The sequence below is a fragment of the Kogia breviceps genome, chromosome 13, assembly GCF_026419965.1.
Source record: "Kogia breviceps isolate mKogBre1 chromosome 13, mKogBre1 haplotype 1, whole genome shotgun sequence".
Taxonomy (NCBI): Eukaryota; Metazoa; Chordata; class Mammalia; order Artiodactyla; family Physeteridae; genus Kogia; species Kogia breviceps.
Genome location: NC_081322.1, coordinates 1860387 through 1882688, shown reverse-complemented (window position 1 = coordinate 1882688; position 22302 = coordinate 1860387). Strand labels below are relative to the sequence as shown.

At 44.1% G+C, this 22302-nt stretch overlaps 1 protein-coding gene and 1 pseudogene across 6 annotated transcripts in view; one reads left to right on the top strand and one right to left on the bottom strand.

The window, feature by feature from the left end:
* LOC131768113 (COP9 signalosome complex subunit 8-like) overlaps positions 1-22302 on the top strand; it is a 312045-nt gene that overhangs the window by 246963 nt on the left and 42780 nt on the right. The window lies entirely within an intron of this gene.
* LOC131768212 (amine oxidase [flavin-containing] A pseudogene) lies at positions 15024-22257 on the bottom strand (annotated as a pseudogene).

The following is a 22302-nucleotide window of genomic DNA, read 5'->3' as shown; positions in this document are numbered from 1 at the left end:
AAAAAATATTCACGACCTCAAAGTTGAGAGTGACGTTTTATTCGGCGGGAATTTTTAGGACTTCAAGCCCGGGAGGCAGCATCTCAAGTAACCCCGAGAGAGCTGCTCCGAGGAGGTGCGGGGGGGGGGGGGGGGCTAGGTCATATAGATGCTTTACGACAAAGAGCAGGTAGGCTGAACATCAAAAGATTATCGTTAATTACAGAAAACCAGATATCCCAAGTTAAATTTAGCGCTTTTCTGTATATGGGAAGACCCAAGAGTCTGGGCTCATTGAAATCATTCCTTTGATCGGCACCTCAGCTCTCTGCGGCCAGTATCCTGTGCTTTCACATCCTGAGTCTCCTCGGGGCTCGCTGGCTCCCGTTGGAGGGCTGCAGTCGCTGGTGACTGTGACATCCTTTGTTTACTCACATGGCAGCCAACATCCCATCTGTCATAGCTCTTTCATCAGAAGGGAAAAATCCGCCCCGGGAGCAACCAGGTGTACTGTACCCAGGGTCCATCACCAGGAATGGATCGCATGCATTGTATGCTGGTCGATGTTTAACCACTAGCTCTCCATGACAATGCAAATAACCCCCAATAACTTAAAAAAAAAAAAAAAAAAAAAACCACCTTTTTTTTCCCTTTTAATTCCAGATCTACATATCCAACTGTCTTTTATATATTTACATATTAAGATCTCCCAAGCATCTCCAAAGCTCCTGCCGCTGCTTTGCTGGTATCCATGGCTGACATGGGTTATTCAGACGAGGTTGTCGAGAGTCATATTACACCCTTCCGTTTCCTCTAGCCTTCTTCCAAGGAAAGCCCAGTACGTGAGTGTCCCTCCTAAATATCTCCCAAATCCTTACTCAGGTGCTGGATCCACATTCAGGAGCTCATCGCCTCTTTCTGGAGCATTGCAAGAGCCTGAGTGTTCTCTGTGTCTCTACATTTTCTTGCATACGTTCAATCTGTCCTATCTAACTTTTCTAGAGAGGTCTTCCTTTTTTGCTTTTTAAAATTTATTTACTTATTTATTTATTTTCGGCTGCCCACGGGCTTTCTCTAGTTGGTGGCGAGCGGGGGCTACTCTTTGCTGCAGTGCCGCGGGCTTCTCATCACGGTGGCTTCTCTTGCTGTGGAGCACGGGCTCTAGGAGCGCGGGCTTCAGTAGTTGTGGCGCACAGGCTTAGTTGCTCCGTAGCATGTGGCATCTTCCCGGACCAGGGCTCGAACCCGTGTTCCCTGCATTTTCAGGCAGATTCTTAACCACTGCGCCACCACGGAAGTGCCTGGAGAGGTCTTTCTATTGAACATGTTGGCTGAAAATTCTCCCGTGGCTCTAAATTGCCCAAAGGGTAAATCTGAGCCTCCTCTGATTTACGCCTGTCTGTTCTCATCCTCTGTCTCCCCTTCTTTTCCTCCTCACTCTAATCTTACTCTCTCACCATAGTGAACTGTTTGTACAGAACACATCATACTCTCCCATGCTTCCATTCTTTTGCACACTCTGTTCTGTCTTTCAAATGTACTTTCCTCACTTATATACCCAGAGAATTCTCAGTACGTATCTTTGCCACTGTGAGGTCTTGCCTAAGTCAGAGAAAATATGGGCTTCTCCTATGTTCTGACTGCCCTTTGCATATATCGTTATGAGAGAAATTTATCATTATAATTCTTGGTTTGTAAACTTTTTAAGGACAAGAACAGTTTTATCCCTGTAACCCCCTCTGCCCAGGACACACTAAGATTAAATGAAAGCTTGTTGAAAAATAAAATAAATATATTAATACTGAATCTCTAGAATAATAATTGGTGCCGTTCTAAAGAGAACAGAGGTTGGTTTAGCAAAACATTGCTGTAATGAGTTCCAGATCAAGAATAACCAGTCTTGTAAAGATCAAATAACTCTACTCATCTCCTTGCCAGCTAGCCATCAACTTTTTGCCAACAATATGGGAATATTGGTAAAAATGTGTCTACTGTGCAAAAAAATAAACTGCATGGGGACTTCCCTGGTGGCGCAGTGATTGAGAATCTGCCTCCCAATGCAGGGGACACGGGTTCGATCCCTGGTCCGGGGAGATCCCACATGCCGCAGAGCAGCTAAGCCCGTGCGCCACAACTACTGAACCTGCGGGTCTGGAGCCTGTGCTCTGCAACAAGAGAAGCCACGGTAGTGAGAAGCCCGTGCACCGTAACAAAGAGTAGCCCCCGCTCGCGGCAACTAGAGAAAGCCCACGCACAGCAACAAAGACCCAACGCAGCCATAAATAAATAAATAAATTTAAAAAAAATAAAAGTAAACTGCATGGTCTATTGATAATAGGACATTGTTATGTACAGTGGAAAGCACATAAAAACATATATTTTGAGATAAAATCAGGTATGCAAAACACTTCTAGAAGCTAATTCATCCATTTCCTTTCATCTAAGTTGGTATTAGGTCAATTATATTAAGATATATCTCTTATTTTTAATCTTTTATAAACCCCTGAAACCTTCCAGTACAAAATTTTTCTATTCTCTCTCTATATTTTTTTCTATTCTATATTTTGAACCTCCATCCTGAAGGGACTGCTGATTCTCTACTATTGTGCCTTGATTTTTTTATTGCTTGGAGAGCAGGTTTGGAAAAAAATATGACTACTTCTATTTGATAATGTTTTGCTTGAGATGCAAGGATAAGATTGGCCCAGATGGTCATTGGATGTGGGTCTGGAGCTTAAATTTACCCGTTTCTGTTGCTATCTATAGTAAATGATGTCACTGAAAAAGTTCACGAATGACGGGATTTGAGTGAGTTTGTGTTTCTGTCATGTAGACTTTTCTCTCTCTCTTTGTATCCTAAAAATTTTAGGTTACAATTTCTAACTGAAATCGGAATCTTTGTGTGTGTAAACATTAATAGTGACTCAAGATAATTGCGTACAAAGTGATGAATTGACCTTCTATATAATTTTCTCAAAGAGCACACATTGGGCTTCCCTGGTGGCACAGTGGTTGAGGGTCTGCCTGCTGATGCAGGGGACACGGGTTCGTGCCCCGGTCCGGGAGGATCCCACATGCCACAGAGCGGCTGGACCCGTGAGCCATGGCAGCTGAGCCTGCGCGTCCGGAGCCTGTGCTCCGCAATGGGAGAGGCCGCAACGGTGAGAGGCCCGCGTACCGCTACCAAAAAAAAAAAAAAAAAAAAGCACACATCAAAAATCACGTAGTTATTGGGACCTCCCTGGTGGTCCAGGGGCTAAGACTCCTCACTCCCAATGCAGGGGGCCTGGATTCGATCCCTGGTCAGGGAACCAGATCCCATGTGCCGCAACTAAGAGTTCGCGTGCCACAACTAAAGATCCTTCATGCCACAACTAAACACCTGGCACAGCCAAATAAGTAAATACATGTTTTTAAAAATCATATAGTTATTAACTTCAGCCTTAAATAAGTCCTCAAATTATTTGGAATTTAGAAAGAATGGAAGTATGAATGTATTGATGGAATAAATAAAGAACAAGAGTCGAAACCTCAGTGTTTCTTTAAAATATCTTCAGGAATCCTTCAAAAGGTCTCACATTGCTCAGAAATAAAGCAATTTATAGTCAGATCATTTTAAAACTAAAATTGTTAATCTACTTAGTGAAAAGTTTATAGCCTCACTAGTTACCATTTTGGCTTACTTTAACCTGAGCTAGGGCCACCTAAGAAATAGTCTCCATTGCCATCAGAGTTAAAATTTAAATTAAATAGATGAAATGTGTGTTAAGTTCTTATCAATAGAGTTTTTAAAATTATAGGCACTTTGAAAGAAACAGAATCTTAACAAAATTTTATTATAATCCAGCAGGGGATATGAAAAAAAAAATGACTCTGACCCTTTATCTTTTCTCTACCCTGAATTCCCCTGAGATGGAGATAGTTATTCAGTTTTTCTTCTTTCTGACAGAACTGTCCCCAGATGGATATGCTCCCATGGCAAATAAAAATGCCATAGGAAGCAAATGTATAGATACCAAAGGGTAAGGGCGGGGGAATGAATTGGGAGATTGGGATTGACATACATACACTACTATGTGTAAAATAGATAACTAATGAGAACGTACTGTTATAGAACAGGGAACTCTACTCAGTGCTCTGTGGTGACCTAAATGGGAAGGAAGCCCAAAAAAGAGGGTATATGTGTATACGTATAGCTGACTCACTTTGCTGTACAGCAGAAACTAACACAACATTGTAAAGCAACTATTCTCTGATAAAAAATAAATAAAAAAGAAAGAAATGCCATAGGATTCAGGCACTATAGTCTCCTTGTTGGGGGCTGAAAAGGGATTCATGGAAAGAATTCAGGCTGAGGGGAGGTGAGAATGGAGAGAAGGACGGAGGGAGAGCCCCCTGGAGAAGCTCATAAATATGCAGACAGAAACCCACAAACCCCACCACAACATGGAGGGAAAATATGGCACCCTGCCCAGAGCTCCATAGCATCCTTTGTGTCTCTTTCTGCAACTGTCCCGGGGAGACACCACGTACATAATACTGTCCACTGGTGGCTGCGCAAGGGTGTGGGATGGGAAAAGAAGAGGGTACTAGACGTTTTTTGCAGATTTAAGCTTTATTTAAATATTAATGTATACAATTTAAATATGTCCAGTATAACACTCATTAAGCTTTTTTGGCTTAATGTTTTTGAGATTTATCCATATCAACATGTGAAACTCTAGTTCGCTTATTTTAGTTTCTATATTCTGTAGAGAAGAATGGACATTTATGTTGTTTCCAATGTTTTCTTACAAACTCTGTTGTAGTTAGCCATTTTATATATGTGTGTCTGTGTGTATTACATACGTATAATCTCCTTTTACACGTGCTACAAGAATTTCTCATAGCTGATAGAAGTGAAGTGGATCAGTTACCTAAGCCCAGTTACCTAAGCGCCTAAGTGCAATTCTTCGACTTTACCAAGTCCTGATATTGCAGTTTGCGCTCCTCCCTGGAGGTACCGGAACGCGCACCGCTCCGCCATCACTCAGGACTTTCTGACTCTAACATGTTGCTTATCTTTTGAGTCTGAAGTGCATCTCATTGCTGACTTCATTTGCATTTATCAGAGGAGCACGAGCTTGAGCAGCTGTGTATTTGCTTTATGTGTTTTTCAAAAATATGCAGTTAAAGTGTACTCATTAAAAAATTGAAAAAAGAAAACTCAGGAAGAGAAAGGTCACCTATATAGCAAAGGTTCTTGAGATAGAGGGTCTCTATTGTTGTTGACAAGGGAAATGGAGACACAGGGCACGGCAGAAAGAAAGATGAATTATTCTAGTAGGGGAAGGTGGGAATCAGTTCAGAAGGGGCTCCTAGGAGGAGCTGTGCCTCAGGAGATGCGGACGTTTGTGGGAGGCTGGTGTTGGCGTTCCACAGAGGTTACTAAGACTCCACGGACAGGCATTTGAATCTGAGGTAACTGAGGAATCCTCAGAGCAAATTTAACCTACGATCCGTCACCCTATTGGACCAGCTGGGGTTAGAAACACATTTCCATCCTGCTTTCCAGACCCCATCTCCATAAGAAGTTAATTTGCATCACACAAGCCAGTCTTCTGGCTTTGACAGAGACATTTCGGTTTTTAGAAATTAGCCCAAATATTTATAGCTTGACTAAGCTAATTTAAAACACACAGCAAAAGCATGCCATGCCTCACGTTCTCTGGGCTGCAGCTGCGGAGTGGCCGTGCATCTCGGAGCCAGCGATGACCTGTCAGGGCCACTCGACCAAGAGCCGCACTCTCTAGTCATCGGGACCGCTGCTCAGGTCACCCAGGGCCTCTTGCTCACTAGGTGACCATCCAGCGTGGCTGCCACTGTTTGCTGTCACTTGTCCTTCAGAACCTGAACTTTCGAGGGATTTGGGCCTGGAGAAACAGTCTGAGCACACCTCAACTTGAGGCATGTCGTGTCCTGACCCAGCAAAACAGTTGGCAGTCCATGTCCTAATCCAGGAAAAGCTGAGTCTTACCCTTGTATAAACCTGAAAGTCTGCCCTGAAAAATGAAAGCAGTGAAATCAAACAGTTGGGAAAAGATTGCCTTTGTTCTGCCGAGAAGATGCCACATGTGCCCAGGGCTGTAGGCCGCCCCGGCCAGCAGGAGTCACAGCCAGCATCTGAGGGCAGCCAAGGCTGCCCAGAGCACCTAAACCAGACACCAGCCATTTCTGCATCTTCTCCTTGGTGTTTCAGTGGAAGCAGGAATCATTATGAGCTTCTTTAATATTAAGAGAGACACCCAAATGTTCACACATCTCCAGAGAATAGGAATATCAGTGTAGGTATACTGGACAAACTCTTACTTTTCTGATTAAACTAGTTAAATTCCACCTGGAAAAACTTTTGTCAGATGTTAGAAAGGGCATGCAAGGAGAAATTTTTTTTTAAATTTTTTAGTGGATTCACTTTGCTGTACACCTGAAACTAACACAACATTGTAAATCAACTCTACCCTCCCCCCCCCCAATTTTTTTAATTTAAAACTTTAAAAGATTTTTTTTCTGCTCTGAAATGTCACACGAAGAGAATAAAACTGGAAGAAGGGAGCAGAAGGGGGCCATTAGGAGATGGGAAAAGCCACATTTGTTTGGAACAGTTCTTGAAGCAAATGTTGACTTCGCAGCCCGCATTTGATTCACACATGCCTCCCGACACAAGCAAGGAGAGCGGAATGACCCAGTCCGACACTGTCATTGCCACCGAGGAATATGCAAATGATGGTCGTAAAATAAGACCAACGGGGAGAGGCCTGGGCAGCTTCATCCACGCGAAGGCCGTCTCTTTGCTCTGTTCTTACTGTTTGCGTGCGCTCAGCTCTGGCGAAGCGAGCCTGGCGCTCCTACCAAGTGCAGTGTAGTGACTCGTGACGTTTAACAGATGAGGAAGGGCCTCTCCAGAAAGGAGCCACTGGGCTGAGAGTGGGCAGAAAATAGCCTGAAATGAGTCACACCACGTAAGAGGGCACAAAAGATGATTCACCGGCTCCCAAGGAAAATAAAGAGGCGGGGGGGGGGGGTGCTTGTGTACCCGGGGAGACTCGGTCCCGGCGGGCCGAGTTTATTGGTCTGCATCACACAGGGCCTGTCACTGGTCACTGAGCTGCTACTGGCTTGGGACAGGGGGCAGCGCCTCCTGGGGTGGTGGCACTGCAGGGGCGGCTGCTCTTCGGTCCAAGATCTTCGAGGCCGGGGGATGCATCTGCACTCAGTGCGCTGAACAGGGTGGTGTGAAATGACTTCTCCTGAAGGTTGCACCGCTGGCATCAGAGAAACCATTTGGAATCGTTTCCGATGTGTGTTACCTAGAGGCAGCGTTCTCTCCCCAGTGCTGGGTTTAAACCATTCCTGTCATTTCGGACTCTCTATTGAAACCTGTTTCTCATAGAATGTCTCTGTCTTGGAAATAGCATGCGACCCCCCCCCCCCCTATAAAATGGAAGGGAATTTGAAGCATATAAGTCACCCGTTCTTCTGTCTCCCCGTCTCTCTCTGTACACACACACACACACACACACACACACACAGAGCCCTCTCTCTTTTAAGGAAAAAAAAAAAAAAACATTTCAGGACAGAGTAAGGAATGCATGTCAGCAAGAGGGATGTGCTTCCCAGGACGGGGAGGGGCCGGTGGCTGGAGCCTGCCAACAGCTCACAGGCAAGCACGCTGCCTGACTCATGCAAAAGCCCCGGGGACATCACCGGTTTCCTCAGTCACCCTTTAGGAGAAGAGAGACAGCAAACGTGATGTTATCAACGTTCCCACAGAATCACAGCCTTACTGGGTCCAAGGGAACCACAGGCTCACCCTGCTGTTCAGCACGCTAGAGCGTACATCAGCTGGCGAGCCCTGCATAGCTCCAGACCTCACGGAAACCGGCACGCACGCGCATGCGCACGCACGCACACACGATGCAGGGTCCAGTGGGAACGTTTACAGTCTGATAGAGTGTCCTGTGCGCGAATATGACAGTGAGTTTGGAAAGCTCCCAGTATGTTCTGATGCCATTTAAAAGCCGAGTCAAGACGTGACTATTCATAGCCTCATCTCAGCTGTAGCTCCCATGACTGTTTCAAGAACTTAAAAACCAAGTTGAAGCAGAACTCGGGAGGAGTTCCGGTTTGAGGTCTCCTTGCTGTTGGTGAATAGGGGCCTTGCTCGCACCCCTGACAACGGTAGCCCCCGGTCACGAGAACGCCGCATCGTTCGCTTTTGCCCGCACGGCCAGCTTTCTCACGGTGATGAGGCCACGGCTCACCCCAACCCTTCCCTGCGCCTGGGGTCCGCTCGCTGAGGGACGGGATGCTGTCGCAAGGGGGCCGGGAAAGACGCCTGCGGTTCTGCGGTCTGTAGCAGTGCTCGTGGATGTCCGTAAGCGCGGGACGGGCTTGGCAAGCTTTATCTTGTCTGAGTTCCTCCTCCCCCTACCGCACCCCCAGCTCCACGTGGCTCTGAAAGAGCTTGTGACTTAAGTGCAGGCCTCTACTCCCCTCTCCTAAGGGGAGCAGCCCGGCAGATCACACTGGCCCTTGAGAACTGGGCAGTCTTGGGCTGTTCTCTGCTCAAGGCAACAGCCTGTCTGAATACTCCTTAGAGAGTCCAAACGCTGCAGGCTGCTGGGTCTCCTGAGCTTCCAGGGTTTTCTATCAAAGCCTTTTGCCAAAACTGCTGTTACCGCTGTGCATTGAGATCTCAGCGTTCAGCAGATGTGGCTGGAAGCTTCCACTTGACATTTCAAGGGATGTGACATAAAGCCACTAGGGAAGCAAGTGGTTCTTTGTAGCAAGTTCTAGGTCCCTACATCATACATCCCTTCAGGTGTCCGTCTTCTTCTTAAGCCACATCATCAATGCTTCCAGCCTTAATTAAGGCAAGGAAACCACCTGCAGTCCTCACGCTGCAGCTAACAGCTTTAGCCTTCCCGGGGTTCTGCCATATTTTTCACCCACATTAAGTGTTGCGGAAACACCTGGTCCCCTCACATGTGTCTTAGTGAGGGACTTGCCGTCAAGAGGATGTTTTCTGAAAAGTCAAGCCATCATTGACAATCTAGTGTGTATTAGCATACACTGGTGAGTGCAAATGTCTGTTTTGTATCCCTTACCATATCATCAGCACTTTGTGCTGACTGGCCTGCACATCCACCACCAGATCAACTGCAAAGTCACCTGTGGAATGTCACCACCTCGAGAGCGACAAAGATGACATTGCTATATTATCCAGCCAAAATGTTCAACGTTGGCTCTAGCCTACAAATTGTACTGCCAATTATAAATATCTTCTGGGTGGAGTTAGGCCAAAGTAAAAGTTACTGTGCCGAAGGTTGTACGAATGAAGGCACTCCAATCCCTGCTTGGTCACTAAAATCTTTACTCAATGCTCAGAACAAAGTTTGATTCCCTGCTGATGTTCAAAACATACACAAAATCTGTATTTTCTCTTCGATTAAAACATGCATTGATTAGCAGAGCCTGGCAATACGTAGTCACGGAAATGTTTTTTTAAAGTATCACAAGATGATTCGTAGGCAAGAGTCATGAAACCAAGACTCAGAGTCAGATATAAAATGAGGCACAATTCTTCGGCATATATTTTTCCTAATAAAAAATATCTGCTGAGCTCTCCTTTTGCCATAAGAAATAGTTTTGGTTCTTCAGAAAGCTAGTTTACAATACTGGCTGTCTCCCGAGGGTTTCCAGTACCCCTGGTCAAGGCTCTGCTTTCTACAGAGGAATCAGGGTAACCTAACAGATGTGGGACCCTGAGCTATGCCCTGGGACGTCCCTGGGGGTCCAGTGGTTAAGACTCTGAGCTTCCAATGCAGGGGGCAGGGGTTCGGTCCCTAGTCGGGGAACGAAGATCCCACATGCCATGCCGTGTGCCAGATGAGCTCTGCCCTAGGGCCTGGGCCAGGAATAGCCTATTTTAGAATAGAAAATAAACGCGAATTCCCACTTTGAGAGCTCAAAGAGCTTTGTGATGTTAAAAAACTTAACTTTGCTGGCAACTCACTGAGAGAGGGGACAAGTGTTAGCCAGATTCTCGTTGGAATATTGCAGTTCAAGGCAGGGGAGGGTACAGTAGGCCAGCCAACAGATTGCAGCACAATCAAACACATGGGCTTAAACCTCTTTTCACTAATTTCTGGTCTGTGTGCCACCAGCCTGGCTTCCTGCTGCAGCGTCACTTCATGCTTTCATGCAACACACTTATCCAGTGTGTAAAAAACTAAATTCAGAATCATCTTCCTGTGAGTGTAAGAAACTTCTGCTAATTGAAATCCTGGCCTTCAGAGCCACTACTGTCATTGTTAAAATACAGCCAGGGTGACGCTTGGTACCACTTGGAGTTTTGTTCTAATGGAAAAATCTATATGAAATATATGCCAAATTTAAAAGTCATAAGGGCAGCTGAACAAGTGCATTTATCACTAAAATGATTATTCACAAATGTACTGTTTAACTAAGAGCGTGTGTTTAAATAGCGTCCTGCACTAAACCCAAGATTTGGAAGCACTGCTTATTCAGCAGCCAGTGAAAACAGGCCTCTCATCTGTGTGGAAACACTGACTATCAAATTGATTTTTTTTTAATGTCCTCTATGTAAAAGCCAGACTATCACTGGAGATCACATTAGGTCCTAAGAAAGGATTTGGACTGTGTACCCAGTAGCTGGCATTTCTAACATTCAAGTAGGGGACTGAGTCACAGCTGTGTGTGGGCAGGAGTGTGGAGTTGGGGCAACTGCAGGGCCATGGAGGTGGCCTGTACAAGACCTTCTTCCCGGGAATGTGGTGGAAAGGCAGGGACGCTGAGTAAGACCACCAGCATTCATTCTCGTGACCGTTTACAATTTTTAAAAAAATAAATTTTATTTATTTATTTACTTTTGGCTGTGTTGGGTCCTCATTGCTGCGCACGGGTTTTTCTCTATTTGCGGCGAGCGGGGGCTGCTCTTCGTTGCGGTGCGCGGGCTTCTCATTGCGGTGGCTTCTCATCACGGAGCACGGGCTCTGGAGCGCGGGCTCTAGAGCACGGGCCCAGTAGTTGTGGTGCACGGGCTTAGTTGCTCCGCGGCATGTGGGATCTTCCCGGACCGGGGCACGAACCCGTGTCCCCTGCATCGGCAGGCGGATTCTCAACCACTGTGCCACCAGGGAAGCCCCACATGACCTTTTACAATTAATGAGAACACAGGCTCAACCTGTTGGCCTAACCCCATCTCCTGGGGGGCAGGGTTGGAAGGAAAGAGCAGGTAACACTACGATTTACTATCTTGGAAAGTGAACAAGAGACCTACTTGGTCAGGGAAATTTTTAAGTCCCGATACTTAAATGTATTGACGTAGCTTCCTGGGGGGATTGCGTGGCGATTATTTTAAAAGCTCTTTCTTGTTCAAAGAAGCATTGACAGTGTCCATGAAGCACACCGACTCTCAAAACCCTCCCTGTGTCCAAAGAAACAGAATGACTTCAGGTCACCATACGTGGTTTGATTCTGCCTAAGTGTAACCTTGATCTTGGTAAAGCAGTATCTCAATTCTATAAAAAGAGGTACAGTGCTTTCTTTGCAGTCATTTCCAAATTGGAAACATGTTTAACAAATGCAGTGGTAAAGGAAAGGAGGTGAAACCTAGGATTCCTTGGAAGAGAAAGTGCGCTAATTCTCTTGGTGCTTTGACTCTCGCGTGATTTCTGTCTGCGACCTCTGGCGCCTCCCCGCGAGGGGTCTGTCCGCGATCCAGGGCTCTTTGGACAGCCTGTGCGCTTTGGCTGCCTCCGGGCCCCGCGCTGCAGGGCTTGCTGAGGAGTCGCACAGGCAGCACGGGACCCACTGGCGCAGACTGCCTCGTCCACCAAAGCTCCTGGGGTCTACCCCTTCCCTGCTCCAGTTTGGCCTCATCTTCAGGATGGGGTCTCTGTCGCCATTTTCCTTTCATTTGGGTCGGTTAGTTACCCATTCTAGTAGACTCTTCGCCCTCAAAGACAGACGCTGCATCCCGAGCCTGAGTTGATGGAGTGGGCGCCATGACGGTCTCGCCAAACCGTGTCTGGGGCCTGCCCCGTCCTCTCAGCCAGACACGGGCAGATCATCCAGGGTCACAGCTCTTGTCTGTTGGTTCTCAGTCTCTGTGCTACGATTTACTCGCTTAGCTGTATGTAGGACTACGTAACTTGTCTCCAAGATGGTGGCAATAGTCCCTCTCGTCCCACATGCACTTTTTTTTGTTTAAACTTTTGTATTCTGAAATATAGATTCACAAGAAGTTGCAAAAATGATAGAGTCCCATGTAGCCTTCAGTCAACTTCCCCAAATTATGATATCAGAAGTATAGCTGTAGTATGACATCACAATTATAGGACAGTCTATAGTGATGTCGTGCAATATCAAAACCAGGAAATCGACATTGGTATATTACCGTTAATTGGACTATAGACCTTACTCAGTTTCCATCATTTTTTAACCTGTATTGATGTGTGTGTGGGGGGGTATATATAGTTCTATACCATTTCATACCATTTATGGTTGCATATAATGATCACAATCAAGACACAGAACCATTCCATCACCGGAAAAGAACTCCTTTGCGCCGCCTCTTTGTGTCTGTGCCCCTGCTCTCTCCTAACTACCCGCTTCCCACCCCACGTCTCTGTCCCTCTGTCCTGTGCCAACCACGAATCTGTTCTCCATCTCTATACTTTTAGCACTTTGAGAATTTTAAAAAATATTTATTTGTTTATTTTTGGCTGCATTTGGGTCTTAGTTTTTTATGAAGATGAAATGAGATAACGTATGTGAAAATACTCAGTTTAATAAGTAGTGGCTCAGTTTATGGGATCGAATTATGAATCATAAACCAATGCAAAATTTACATTTTAATATAAAACAATTCAGATTTTTCCTGTTGCTTCACAGTTGTCTTTGGTGACACACTGCCCAGTTTTCTGGGCTTGTTATTGTACACATTCTGCCAGAGAATTACAGTGGCTGCATTTGTGATCTCTGCTTCTCCAGTCAATGCTGTTTTGATAAGTCAGCATTTTTACTGCTTATCATAAGCTATGTTCTTTACATGAACTAGCAATCTCTAATATTCCCATTAGGTAGGAATTATTCTTCTTAATGTATAGGTGAGAACCCAGGGCTCAGAGAGGTAAAATGACTTGCTAGTTTTTCTAATTCCAGAGCTTCTGTATCTAACTTTGATGCCAGTGTGATTCACATATTCTCCATAGAACTCCAGTCCCTAGGGATATTGCTAAAAGAAAAGAAAAAGAGTTCATTGGTTAAATGAACTTATTATACATTTAAAAATAAAGCATGTTATAAAAGTTCCTTCTTGAGAGTTTTCAATGCATATTAGCAAATTAAAGGTTCCGAGAAGTCCTGTGGTCTTTCACCCAGCATTTCCCAAATTAGCCACTGGGCTTTTAGAAATATATAGAACTGTCAAGAGCCCTCAGAATTAGCATTCCATAGAAAACATTTTAGGGAACACTGCACTGAGCATACGTTTCTGCCCTATTTTTAAATGTTTGATATTTCTGTAAACTGCCTGATCCTGTTGTGATACCAAACTGCCTCAGCCTCACAAGAACTCTACAAACGGCTCATTTATATAGCGTTATAGCATCTTACTGATGAAAGTAATAATCCTATGGCAAACTTAGTGAAATTACATATATGTCTTTGCTTTCTACCCTAGAAGAATAGCAAGTTTACACCAACAACTCTGAGGGCAAATGATGTTAAAGAGAAAATAAACCTCCTTTCTAAGAAGCCTGCTTTTCACCTTGAATGGTGTACAGTTCCAAAAAGTTCAAGATAAGGTCATCTGGAGGGCTCTATTTAACTAATGCAAAGTAAACGTTGCATAATATACAACCGAAGAGCAAATTTATTTATTTATTTATTTGGCTGCGTTGGGTCTTAGTTGTGGCACGCAGGATCTTCGTTGTGGCCCATGGGCTCTAGAGCACACAGGCTCAGTAACTGCAGTGCACAGGCTCTCTAGTTGTGGCGCTCAGACTCCAGAGCGTGCGGGCTCAGTAGTTGCGGCACACGGGCTCTCTAGTGGCGCTTGGGTTCTAGAGCATGCAGGCCTAGTTGCCCCGCGGCATGTGGGATCTTAGTTCCCTGACCGGGGATCAAACCCGCGTCCCCGTCCCCTGCATTGGAAGGCAGATTCTTAACCACTGGACCGGACCACCAGGGAAGTCCCAAATTTATTTTCTTTAAATCTCAGCCACTACCTTCAATTATAGTACTTATTTCCAATATCTCTTCTTATAGGTTCTTAGAACCTACTACATTATATTACTTCCTGCCACTTGTCACTCAAACATCAGTCCCTAGGCAGGGAGGGGTACGTGCTATTCCCTGTCCTTTAATTCTACTCTCTATTCAAACAAATGCTTGGTAATGAGTGTGATGTTGATGGTGTTAGATACATAGTGATGGACTTACATCTAATATGAAACCATACTAAACGCCTCTTTGCCTCTAAAAGTTTTCCATTTCTAATGACGCAAAATGAGTCAAATACACCATTCTATTTTATGGTAACAGAATCAGAGTAATGAGCAAACCCTGGCTGGTCACTGCTGTGTTATTCTTAGAAGGTAAAGGAAAATTCATCTTTTCACTCCCGTTTAATGTTATTTCCATTTCACTGGGATTGAAAATAAAAGGAATACTAGAATTACAAAACTTGAGTGTTTTTCTATTTTTTTTTTTCTTATGAGCACGTCAGCTTTAACTTCTTGAAATTAAGAAATTGATCACAAGGTAATTTTCTAGCAATCAACACGAGCTGGCCTACAGACAAGTCCCAAGATGGAGCTTGATCTTAACGGAAGTTAAGGAGATGATACACAGAGATTAAACTGAGGGGTTAAATCAGTGCGCTTAAAGATGATCCGATGACACAGCCTTTCAATTTGTCAACATCTTGCCTTCGACGATGCTGGGAAAGAGTAAGCTGAAAGCATGAAGCCGAAACTTCAGGATCGGGTCGGCAGCCTGAATTTGTACACCACAAACCACAGGGCAGTTATCGATGTGGAAAGTCCGATGATCTTCAGCAGGCCTGTCACGGAAGGCAGGTTCCTCTCCCGGTGGCTGTAGCAATGTACATTCCCACCAACAGCAGTGGGGGACTTCAACAGCTGGAACGCCCTCTGATTCAGGTTCTTGGACCCACATGTCTTTCTTTGCCACCTTGCCCAAAGCGCTCAAGACCTCTCTAGCTGCCCGTTCTGCAGCCTCTGCTGCTCGGTGCAGGTGAGCGCTCCACTACGTGGCGGGCTCCGTGCCAGCCAAGTGAACCCTGCCTGCGGGCGCGCGAGTCACCCCCTCCGTACTGAGTCGTGACCCCGGGCGGAAGTAGGCAGTGTAGCAGCCCCCGGAGTGCCTCTCCTCGCACGCTTCTTCTCCTCATAGCGCACCGCTGTAAAGCTCCTTGGGATCCTAGCCCTTTGGCATCCAGCTCCCAGAGTTTCCGCTTCCTTAGCTGTTTATGGACCTCAGCAAGGCGGTCAGCTTTTGGAGCGAGGATGAATGAAGCCCGTGAGGACGGGCGGCGATCCATCTGGCTTGGTGTCGTCCGGGGTTACCGAAATCGGAGCTTCCTCATCTTCGAGGGTCATACAGCCGCAGTGATCCTTTTCCTTCCCAAAGGCCTCCTTGTAATACGTCACGCACGTAATGAGCGCCCCCCACTGGAAGACGCTGGAGTCACTGGTTTCTCTCCGAAGGAAGCTCCGGTCGGAAGTGTGTCCTGGCAGTCCGAGTTGGAGGGATGGCGCTGGTTACGTATCGGCACTCGTCAAGTTGATGATCCAGCATCTCCAGCAGGATCTTGTCACCCGACTGGTCCACGTAGGTGACCGGACACCCCAGCTTCACTCTGTCCCCGAGGAGGTGCATTATGCGCTCGCTTGCTTGACCAGATCCGCCTACAGACTTCCGTTCCCGGCCCCGTTGGTAAAGGAGAATATCCGAGTCGTGAACTCCCATTAACCTGTAAAAATCTCTAATTTCTAATTTTGGAACACCTTTAGGATTCACGTGCTCCCTCTTTTTTTTTTTTAAAAATCTTTATTGTTGGAGTATAATTGCTTCACGATACCATGTTAGTGTCTGTTGCGCAACAAAGCAAATCAGCCATATGCATACACGTCCCCAGGTCCCCTCCCTCTTGCGTCTCCCTCCCTCCCTCCCACCCTCCCTATCCCACCCCTCTAGGTGGTCACAAAGCACCGAGCTGATCTCCCTGTGCTATGTGGCTGCTCCCCACCAGCCAACTATTTTACACTGGGTAGTGTATCTATGCCCATGCCACTCTCTCACTTCGTCCCAGCTTCCCCCTCCCACCCTGTGTCCTCAAGTCCATTCTTTATGTCTGAGTCTTTATTCCTGCCCTGCAACTAGGTTCATCAGTACCATTTTTTATTTTTAGATTCCATATATATGCGTTAGCATACGGTATTTGTTTTCCTCTTTCTGACTTACTTCACTCTGTGTGACAGACTCTAGGTCCATCTACCTCACACAGATAACTCAATTTCGTTTGTTTTTATGGCTGAGTAATATTCCACTGTATATATGTGCTACATCTTCTTTATCCATTCATCTTTCAGTAGACATCTACATTGGTTCCATGTCCTGTCTATTGTAAATGGTGCTGCAGTGAACATTGTGGTACATGACTCTTTTTGAATTATGGTTTTCTCAGGGTATATGCCCAGTAGTGGGATTGCTGGGTCATATGGTAGTTCTATTTTTAGCTTTTTAAGGAACCTCCATACTGTTTTCCTTAGTGGCTGTATCAATTTACATTCCCACCAACAGTGTAGGAGGGTTCCTTTTCACCACACCCTTTCCAGCATTTACTGTTTCTAGCTTTTTTGATGATGGCGATTCTGACTGGTGTGAGATGATACCTAATTGTAGCTTTGATTTGCATTTCTCTAATAATTAGTGACGTTGAGCATCTTTTCATGTGCCTCTTGGCCACCTATATGTCTTCCTTGATGAAATGTCTATGTAGGTCTTCTGCCCATTTTTTAAATGGATTGTTTGTTGTTTTGATACTGAGCTCCATGAGCTGTTTGTATATTTTGGAGATTAATCCTTTGTTGTTTCATTTGTAAATATTTCTCCCATTCTGAGGGTTGTCTTTTTGTCTCATTTTTGGTTTTCTTTGCTGCGCAGAAGCTTTTAAGTTTAATTAAATACCATTTGTTTACTTTTGTTTTTATTTCTCTAGGAGGTGGGTCAAAAAAGATCATCCTGTGGTTTATTTCAAAGAGCAGTTTTCCTGTTTTCCTCTAAAAGTTTTATAGTGTCTGGTCTTACATTTAGATCTTTAATCCATTTTTGAGTTTATTTTTGTGTATGGTGTTAAGGAGTGTTCTAATTTCATTCTTTTACATGTAGCTGTCCAGTTTTCCCAGCACCACTTATTGAAGAGGCTTTTTCTCCATTGTATGTTCTTGCCTCCTTTGTCGTAAATTAGGTGCCCATATGTGCGTGGGTTTATCTCTGGGCATTCTGTCCTGTACCATTGATCTGCATTTCTGTTTTTGTGCCAGTACCATACTGTCTTGATTACTGTAGCTTTGTGGTATAGATTGAAGTCAGGGAGCCTGATTCCTCCAACTCCGTTTTCCTTTCTCAAGATTGCTTTGGCTATTCGGGGTATTTTGTGTTTCCATACAAATTGTAAGATTTTTTAATTCTAATTCTGTGAAGAATGCCATTGGTAGTTTGATAGGGATTGCACTGAATCTGTAGATTGCTTTGGGTAGTATAGTTATGTTCAAAATATTTCTTCTAATCCAAGTACATGGTACATTTCTCCATCTGTTTATGTCATCTTTGATTTCTTTCATCAGTGTTTTGTAGTTTTCTGAGTACAAGTCTTTCGCCTCCGTAGGCAGGTTTATTCCTAGGTATTTTATTCTTTTTGTTGCAGTGGTAAATGGGAGTGTTTGATTTTTCATTGTTGGTGTATAGGAATGCCAGAAATTTCTGTGCATTAATTTTGTATCCTGCAGCCTTACCAACTTCATTGATTAGTTCTAGTAGTTTTCTGGTGGTATCTTTAGAATTTTCTATGTATAGTATCATGTCATCGGCAAATAGTGACAGTTTTACATCTTCTTTTCCAATTTGTATTCCGTTTATTTCTTTTTCTTCTCTGATTGCTGTAGCTGGGACTTCCACAACTACGTTGAATAAGAGTGGCAAGAGTAGACATCTTGTCTTGTTCCTGATCCTAGTGGAAACTCTTTCAGTTTTTCACCATTGATTATGCTTGCTGTGGGTTTGTCATATATGGCCTTTATTATGTTGAGGTAGGTTCCCTCTATGCCCATTTCTGGAGAGTTTTTTTTAATCATAAATGGGTGTTGAATTTTGTCAGAAGCTTTTTCTGCATCTATTGAGATGATCATATGGTTTTTATTCCTTAATTTGTTAATGTGGTGTATTACGTTGATTGATTTGCATATATTGAAGAATCCTTGCATCCCTGGGATAAATCCCACTTGATCCTGGTGTATGTTCCTTTTAATGTGCTGTTGGATTCTGTTTGCTAGTATTTTGTTCAGGATTTTTGCATCTATGTTCATCAGTGATATTGGTCTATAATTTTCCTTTTTTGTGATATCTTTTTCTGGTTTTGGTATCAGGGTGATGGTGCCTTTGTAGAATGAATTTGGGAGTGTTTCTCCCTCTGCAATTTTTTGGAAGAGTTTGAGAAGGATCAGTGTTAGCTCTTCTCTAAATATTTGATAGAATTTGCCTGTGAAGCCATCTGGTCCTGGACTTGTGTTGGAAGATTTTTAATTACAATTTCAATTTAATTACTTGTGATAGGTCTGTTATTTTCTAATTCTTCCCGGTTCAGTCTTGGAAAATTGTACCTTTCCAAGAGTTTGTCCATTTCTTCGTGGTTGTCCATTTTATTGGCATATAGTTGTTTGTAGTAGTCTCTTATAATCCCTTGTATTTCTGCAGTGTCAGTTGTGATTTCTCCTTTTTCATTTCTAATTTTATTGATTTGCATTCTCCCTTTTTTTTCTAATGAGTCTGGTTAAGGGTTTATCAATTTTATCTTCTCAAAGAACCAGCTTTTAGTTTTATGGATCTTTGCTATTGTTTTATTCATTTCTGTTTCATTTATTTCTGCTATGATCTTTATTATTTCTTTCCTTCTACTGACTTTGGGTTTTCTTTGTTCTTCTTTCTCTAGTTGCTTTAAGTGTAGGGTTAGATTGTTTATTTGAGATTTTTCTTGTTTCTTGAGATGAGATTGAATTGCTGTAAACTTCACTCTTAGAACTGCTTTTGCTGTGTCCCCTAGATTTTGGGTCATTGTTTTTCATTGTCATTTGTTTCTGTGTATTTTTTAATTTCTTCTTTGATTTCTTCAGTGATCTCTTGGTTATTTAGTAGGGCACTGTTTAGCCTCCATGTGTTTGTGATTTTTACAGTTTTTTTCCTGTAACTGATTTCCAATCTCATAGCATTGTGGTCAGAAAAGATGCTTGATATGACTTCAATTTTCTTAAATTTTCTGAGGCTTGATTTGTGACCCAAGATGTGATCTATCCTGGAGAACGTTTCATGTGCACTTGAGAAGAAAGTGTATTCTGCCACTTTTGGGTGGAATGTTCTGTAAAAATCAATTAGATCTATCTGGTCTATTGTGTCATTTAAAGCTTGTGTTTCCTTATTTATTTTCTGTTTGATCTGTTCATTCGTGTAAGTGGGGTGTTAAAGTCCCCTACTATTATTGTGTTGCTGTCGATTTCTCCTTTCATGGTTGTTAGCATTTGCCTTATGTATTGGGGTGCTCCTATGTTGGGTGCATAAACATTTGTAATTGTTACAGCTTCTTCTTCGATTGATCCTTTGATCATTATGTAGTGTCCCTCCTTATCTCTTGTAACAGTCTTTAAAGTCTATTTTATCTGATACTAGTATTGCTACTCCAGCTTTCTTTCAGTTTCCTTTTGCATGGAATATCTTTTTCCATCCCTTCCCTTTCAGTATGTATGTGTCCCTAGGTCTGAAGTGGGTCTCTTGTAGACAGCATATATATGGGTCTTGTTTTTGTATCCATTCAGCCAGTCTGTGTCTTTTTGTTGGGGCATTTAATCCATTTACATTCAAGGTTATTATTGATATGTATGTTCCTATTACCATTTTCTTAATTGTTTTGGGTTTGCTTTTGTGGGTCTTTTTCTTCTCTTGTGTTTCCCACTTAGAGAAGTTTCTTTAGCATTTGTTGTAACTGCTGGTTTGGTGGTGCTGAATTCTCTTAGCTTTGTTTGTCTGAAAAGCTTTTGACTTCTCCATTGAATCTGAATGAGATCCTTGCTGGGTAGAGTAATCTTGGTTGTAGGTTTTTCTCTTTCATCACTTTAAGTATATCCTGCCACTCCCTTCTGGCCTGCAGAGTTTCCACTGAAAAATCAGCTGATAACATTATGGGGATTCCTTTGTATGTTATTTTTTGTTTTTTCCTTGCTGTTTTTAATATTTTTTCTTTGAATTTAAGTTTTATTAGTTTGATTAACTTGTGTCTTGGTGTGTTTTTCCTAGGGTTTATCCTGTATGGGACTCTCTGTGCTTCCTGGACTTGGGTGACAATTTCCTTTCCTATATTAGGGAAGTTTTCTACTATAATCTCTTCAAGTATTTTCTCAGACCCTTTTTCTCTTCTTGTTCTGGGACTCCTATAATTTGAATGTTGGTGTGTTTAGTGTTGTTAGAGAGGTCTCTGAGATTGTCTTCAGTTCTTTTCATTCCATTTTCTTTATTCTTCTCCTTGGCAGTTATTTCTGCCATCTTGTTTTCCAGCTCAATTATTCATTCTTCTGCGTCTGTTATTCTGTTATTGATTCCTTCTAGCACATTTTTCATTTCAGTTATTGTGTTGTTCATCTCTGTTTGTTTGTTCTTTAGTTCTTCTAGATCTTTGTTAAACATTTCTTGTGTTTTCTCAATCCATGCTTCCGTTCTATTTCCATGATTCTGGATCATCTTTACTATCATGACTCTGAATTTTTTTTTCAGGTAGATTGCTTATTTTCTCTTCATTTATTTGGTCTTGTAGGTTTTAACCTCACTGTGATATATTTTTTTGCTGTCTCATTTTTTTTTTTATGAGTGGGATTGTGTTCCTATTTTACTGGTTGTTTGGCCTGAAGCTTCCAACCCTGGAGTTCCTAGGCTTTTGGGTAGAGCTGGGTGTTGGTGCTGATATGGGGACCTCCGTGAGACCTCTCTCCAATGAATATTCCTTGGGGTCTGAGGTTCTCTGTTAGTTCAGTGGTTCAGACTTGGAGCTCCCACTGCAGGAGCTTCCCCCCAACCCCAGGCTTGCAAATGGGGCAAAAAACAAACAACAACAGAAAACAAAGTAAAAAATAAAATTAGACTAGGAACCTAACAGACATGTTAGAAAGAATGTAAAAATAAAAATATAGATGAATCAACAACTGGAAGGTACATCAGTACCACAATATTAAAAAAGAGGAGGGAAAGGAAAAAAGGGAGGGAAGGCCTTGGCTATGGGGGGCGGGGCCTAAGCAAGGGCGAGGTCTGGGCAGTGGGCAGGGCCAATGCTCAGGACCCACAGGGCTGGAAGAGGCCCTGGAGGCTGTGGGGGAGTGGGGCTTAGGCTCAAGGAACAGAAGGAGCCCAGGCATGCCCCCAACCCCGGTCTCAGAGGGCAAGGGGACCTCACCTGGGAGCCCCGCAGGCTTCCTGGGCTTGAGTGGATGGGGCAGTCGCCCTCCTCTCCTCTCCTGCTCCCCTGGTCTGGGGTCTGGGACGGCCCCTCTCACCTGCCTCTCCTGATCTCCCCAGCCCCCCTTCTATGCCCCCAAGAACCCACTTGGCCTGGAGGGGGCTTTGGAGGGCAGGGGATCAGCCTGGGAGCTCAGCAGGCTCCCCGGGCCCACGTGGGCGGGGCAGTTGCCCTCCGCTCCTCTCCTGTTCCTCCTGGATAGCCCCTCCCGCCTGCTACTCCTGATCTCCCCGGCCTCAGGGGCACTGATCTTGTCTGGCCTCCACTTTTCCTCTCCCCTCAGTCCCCCTATATCCTACCAGTTCACTTTGGGGTTCCTCCCATCTCCTTGGGGGTCAGAGTCCCCCACCAGTGGCCAGGCAGGCGCCCTAGTTGTGGGGAGACGCTACCTCTGCGTCTTCCCACACCGCCATCTTGACTCCTCCCCACATGCTCTCTTAAAAGAGCAACTCCAAAGA